The sequence below is a fragment of the Capsicum annuum genome, chromosome 9 (assembly GCF_002878395.1).
Source record: "Capsicum annuum cultivar UCD-10X-F1 chromosome 9, UCD10Xv1.1, whole genome shotgun sequence".
NCBI lineage: Eukaryota > Viridiplantae > Streptophyta > Magnoliopsida > Solanales > Solanaceae > Capsicum > Capsicum annuum.
In genome coordinates this window covers 74,968,956-74,975,250 of record NC_061119.1, presented here as the reverse complement: position 1 = coordinate 74,975,250, position 6,295 = coordinate 74,968,956, and the positions used below count along the sequence as shown (strand labels likewise).

The window sequence follows — 6,295 nt, the reverse complement described above, 5'->3', positions numbered from 1 at the left end:
AGTTTTTCATACGAGAATTTACCAGCAATAGCGTATTGTAAATTCTCTTGTACAATTAGATCTCTTATTTCAGACGATTTCTATGTAATACTAGGTTCACCATACAGCATTACCACTGGTTTTGGAAATATTTTGCCTACTACATTATCTTTCGCCTTTTCTTGAATAAGCCTACATACGAAACTTTCTTAGAAACATCTATCTCTATACTTCCTTTTATCTCTTTACTAGTAGGATTAGCTTCCGGTGGGTTAGTCCCATCGGACGTGGTAGCCATGGTGGCTAACTCATAGGCAAACTAGGTTTAAGGTTACTTTTCGGCTAGAGAGTGTGCTGCGTAGGAAAAATAAAATTTTAGTATATTGGATAATTAACTTAAATAGATGAAAATGATTAGCTTATATCAATAATTAACTTCAAATTACTGTTATGATCTTGTTTTCCTACTCTCTACCTCTTTTATAGTGCACGTAGTGGATATAGGCAGGATCTTAACATTTGCAACCACTAAAAAATCTATTCGACTGAAGACGATCACAATACATGCAAATATTGGTTTGAGACAACATTACACTTCCACTACTTTGTTAATTCATCAGGGTTCCCACAACCTAAAGGATTTAACCGCTCATCATTGTTAAAAAATCAATGAAATTAATAATTGAAAGAATTAAATCAATCTTACAATAAGTTATGACAAAAGCCCAAGGTCTCGAATTGAATATCAAACAAAAATCCAAGAACGCAACCCGAAAATCAAAATCAAATATATGTGTGTAAGTAATAAGAGTGCATAAGTTAACTAAAAATCATCAAAAGAATATTTATAGAATACAAGAAAATCCTAGGAAACCAATCCTAAACAAAAGAGGAAAATCAGAGTCGGTGACCACCAACAAGGCCACTTATGGGGGCCGTAGGTGGCACCTACGAGCTATAGGTGTCCCGCTGTAAGTTCCAGACTCCAAAAATACTGAAAAAACTCTCTGAACTTCGATTTTTTGAGACTTGTACTGGCACCTACGAGCCATAAGTGGTACCTACGGAACGTAGGTGCCCCTCCGTAGGTAGCAGGGTCGAATTTGCGTTCCTTAAATATCTGAAACTCAAAATCATGACACCTATTTTGGTAGCTACATCACGTAGGTAGTACCTACAGGCCGTAGGTGCCCATTTAGGTGGTCCAAGTCTTCAATTTTCACTTCTTTTCTCTTGTCCAGCTCCAAAACCTAATTTCCTACAAAAGATAAAAAAAAAAAAAAAACACATCATATCTAACAAAAAACCTAAGTAACTTGCATATTTTCATAGCTTTAAGCGTCGAAAGTGCTATGAAATAATAGAACATCAACACCCTCATCTTAGAACGACTCAACTAAATAACACAACGACACTTAACAAGGAGAAACTTAAGCTATCTACGATAGTCAATCATCACTTTAAGTTCAAAACATTACCCCCGCCAATTTTAACACTTCAAAACCAATTGTATGTATCAATAAAGCACAACAATGTGACACAGGGGAATCAAGATATGGCACTATTTTAGCAACAAAAAACCATGCAAACAAGTAACCAACTAACAACACAACCCATGAGCTCTCACATCAAAGAAGTCTCACTCACTCATATGAAATCATGCATGTTAATGTAAGGACTATCAAGAGACACTCATACTCACAAAAAGGTTCTAATCAATGTGTGCAGAATACCATAATTTTGCCCTTATTTTCCTTACCTTAGCTTTCAGACAGTCGAGTTAGGACCACTATAGGATTTCACTCAACTTGTAATGTAGGCTTGGGGATTGGTATGGTACATATGAAACTTTTTAGTGACTAAGCCTCTTTGACACTGCACTTACTTTGGCGGTCCACTTATCAACCAATTCTCTTTAATCCACCCTTATTTTTCCTTTTCATGTTGTATTGCACATTCATGTTGGGTGTAATTTCTTTTATTCGTTCTTTTTATTTTTCAAATTTTTTCATTTCGTTTTCATTTTTTTCTACCACACCCAACACTACTTTCTTTTCTCTTATTTACCCTTCTTCATACCCTCTTCACATTATGCACTCCTATGATAGTCACCCTCAACTTAGGCGATTTGTCTGAGTTGAGGTGTACAATGTCCAAGAAGGATCAGGGATAAAATAGATTTGTTGTCACAAACATGGGAAGGTGAAAGGTAAGACGAAAAATAGGCTATACAGGCTCGAAATAGGGATCAAAGAATACTTATTCACATTTAGAAGGTTGTTTAGGATAAACGTGAACTTATTTCAAGAACGGCCTATGATCCTTTCCTATCCAACAATCCTACAATCTAGGCAAGACTAACTGGGCAAGTTAGGAATTCAACACAAAAAAAAAAAAAACAATGTAGTATCTCACACACTCATAACACCAGATTGCATCACAAACTACTACCTAAAATGTTTGAATTATTCAACTTGTTGAAATAAACTGACGAATAAGCTCTCTTGTTGAAATAAACAGACAAATAAGCTCTTTCGAAAAATCTGAGTTTTTTTAGCGATTTGCTTTCTTATTAAATTAATTTTGAAATTTCATTTGTTACTTTTTAGAAAGACACGGAGATTACTACATAAATTTTCTTAAAAATGATTTTTTGAGGCAAGAGTTAGTTTTCAAAAAAATTAGTCAAGTCAAAAAAAATTAGTCAAGTACTGAAATTATAGAGCCTCTTTAAAGAAAAATCTATATTTTTTTATGAGATAATTAATCGTGCTTTTTTTTAAAAAAAAGTATTAATCTACCTTAAGAGAATTCATAAACGCTAAAGCAACACGATAAACAAATAGTATAAACAAGTACAACAATACCATTTCGAGTTACTGAAAATAAACCAATAACATAATAAGAACAATAAAGTTAAGGAGAAGACTAAATTCCTAATGGAGTTCTAGCTTCTATCTTTTCGCAACTCCGAGGCCCTGCGATCCTAGTAGTGGTTGACCCGATATATGGGTCGAAAGGGAGTTCTATTGGAACTCCAACTCATGGATTCACGTAAAAAAAAAAAAGGAAAATGAGAAGGAATTAGTGAACTTGTCATAACAATGCGAAGTCATACTAATGAGAATCACATATTGAATAAATGATTCGCCCAAAAAGATTGAAGAAACAGAAGCCAGCCTATATCATTAAATAATGAGAATAAAACAAGATGTGATCAAGTATGAGAATAAAACAGGAACAAAAGCTAGCCCATGTTATTAAGCCAAGGAAACAAAACAAGGTGCCCAGGTGCCGAACTTATCGCATATTAATCGATTTGCACGTTTTAAAAAAGTTATCAAACAAACATCTCAAAATTAATACAATGTTTAACTGGTTCATCTTAAAATACACCTAATAAACAATAAGAATAGGAAGTGAAGATATATTTTTTCAACTAGTGGCATGAGTACGAGAGGGGATCAAACAAAATTAATCTTATTTTCACACTTCTTAAATTTAATCTCTAAAAGTTGAAGTATAAAATGACAATAGTCATTTATTCAAGAATGGAATGGTATGTGGGGAAAGAGAGAGCAGACTCATGTATTAACTTATAGTGATAAAACATAGACATACATGAGAATATAAGGATGTTAACAGGAAACATGACAAAAAAATCTCAAACTTTATGAAAACATTACTCAAAATGAGTCACTAGCCATAAAACTGTAACCAAAAATTTTAACACCAAACAACCAGAGGCTACCTTTCTTGTTTCATGTTTTCACGCCCGGATATCAATATCCTGCTTGAACTTTAACTTAAAATCGATCATAAACACCAGTTATCCAAAGTAACATCTTAGCTCGAGGTAAAATGAAATTTCTTAACAAAAATGATTGACTGGAATACCAATAATGGAAAAACAAAAGTCTCGTTAAACCACTCAAATACAAATGATAACAGGAAGTTCATAATCCAAATTAGTATGAGAACGGAATTGGAATTATAGCATTCATCATTTACGCTTAATAACGACTCAAAGACAATCCAAACCACATCGCCCCATACCCCGCAAAGTAAAGCAAGAACCAAGAAGCAAAAGCCTCATGAGTGTCCCATATTTGAATATCAAACCGCAAAGGAAGGTCCAAATCAAAGCAAAGTTACTCGGCCAAATTTTGCAAAAGGGAGAATAATACAACGCGGAAATCTTTTCCAATTGTTCACGAGACATATTAAGCACATATTCACAGACCACGTGTAACCACACCCGAAACAACTTTGAAATCAGGCCCATTTCTACCTGTTATCCCTAATTATTATAAACTCACGTGATTTAAGTTATTACGGATAGAAACCAACTATGAGAAAGTAATAAAGTTAAAATCCAAACAACACATAGTCTAGGCATATATTGTCTTTCCGGGCAAATCCATAAGAGGTCACATATATCTCATATTTTACATATGGAATGCCGTGTAGAGTGATAGGTGAGACGATAGCGAGCAAAGAACACAGCAAGATGAAAGACTTACGTTCTTTTTAGGACTCAATTCATATAATGTACAGAAAGATACACCAAACAAAAAGACACTGGAAAGCAGGGTAACAAAAGAAAGAATACTTTTCATATTCTGGCAAACTTATGTTTTTCACGGAAACGAAAAGAAAAGAAAAAAGAAAGGAACAAAACCACAAACCCACTGATTTGACCACGAATCAGCCACATACATTAAGAGAAACACATTCACGAATTAGACTCGGAGACAATGAAAAGAACATCATCACAACTGGGCTTAAAAAAAGAGATCACATATCGGTATTCTTACATATTTGCAAAAAACCAACTTCACCAAAAATTGACACTATAATTTTAGTTCATTGAGGAAAAAAAGCAACAACAACAAAATCTTAACACTGTTCCCAATCAAATTGTTATATCAAAAATTAAAAAATGAAAAAAAAAAAGAGATGAGAGTGAGACGAAAAGAGGAAGCTCACACCTTTTTTGAGGCAGCAAAATAGGAGTTTTAGGTCGAGAATTTTGGCCACCAAGCTCAACTCCGGAGACTCAAAATTTTACCCAAAATACAAAAAATGGAGAAAGAAGGACAAAACAGTGAATTTCAGCAACTTGATTTTTTTGGTTTTCACTTCTCGATTTCCCGACACTCAAAACTATTTTTTTGACATCTTCTTTCACTGCTGTTTTTCTCTGTGTTCCCACACTGTGACCTCTGGACCCTTTCAAACTCTCACTCTTTTCTCAAATTTTTACCTTGTTTTTACTCCAATATCTTGACATTTTTTACCATTTTTTTATATGCCTTTTCGATGGGATGACAACACCATATTTATAGGTGCGAATTTAGACTTGAAAGTCTGGATTTGAAACCAAAAATTAACAAAACGTGTGAAATAATGATTCACAATTTGAAATTTGAGTCCCCATAGACAAATCCTTTCAGAATCTTCAGCCTTTTCATGCCATTGATGGCGGATTTGAATCCTTTTTCCATTGTTATACGGATTCAGGACTGCCTTTTCTGGAGTTTCACGGATTGAAAAGTGATGAAATGGGGAGGGGGGATCTCAGCAGGCTAGCTGCAGGCAGATGGTCAGCTATAGTGATTATTGCTGTTGTCTTTTAAAATAATCTGAAAGTGATGGAACACTGCTTTGGGAAAGGGGGGTTCGATACTTGTGGGTGTTTTTTCAGAGAGAAAAGACGTGTCCTTGTCCTAGCTATTTGTTGATTGATTTTGATCGGTCTAATCTTAAGATCGGCTAGTTTAGAATTACTCTAGCCATTTCAAAATAAATAGGCTATTTATTAATATTTTAAAATTAAATTAATTATTAAATTTTTTGTAAAATTTATTTTTATAATTTGACAATTAATTATTTTTTAAAAAAATATTATAAGATTAATTTTTTATTTTTGAGGTAAGAATGAAAAATTATATTAAATTTATGTTTTTAATATTTTTTTACTTAATATAAGGTAGGGGCGGAATCGAATGATTAGGAGATAAACAATGAGACAAAGGAGAGCACTTAGACAATTCACTTTGAGTACAGGGAAGTCTGCTGGTAGGAATTCCCAAACAGAAGGAAGCAGCACCCAACTCGATGAATCTGAAGCAGCAGATCTGCAAGACTCGGTCCTTCTTTCTTCTTTCTCAGTTTAAAGAGAGGAGAGGAAGGCTCTCTTCTGGTTCTGGATAGCTGCAAAGCCTTCTATGTTGGTATGGAGACTGCTTCCCGTTCACTAAACAACCCCCTATTGCATTTTCTCGAAGTAGCATTCCGGATGAAACCTTTGCTT

At 34.2% G+C, this 6,295-nt stretch overlaps 1 long non-coding RNA gene across 1 annotated transcript; it reads right to left on the bottom strand.

The window, feature by feature from the left end:
• Positions 1-745: 745 nt before the first annotated feature.
• On the bottom strand, positions 746-5,747 carry LOC107842613. The gene is made up of 2 exons (XR_007044868.1): positions 4,971-5,747; positions 746-1,237 (listed from the first exon to the last, which is right to left on the bottom strand). It is a non-coding gene; the product is annotated as an uncharacterized LOC107842613 (long non-coding RNA).
• Between the last annotated feature and the right edge of the window lie 548 nt (positions 5,748-6,295).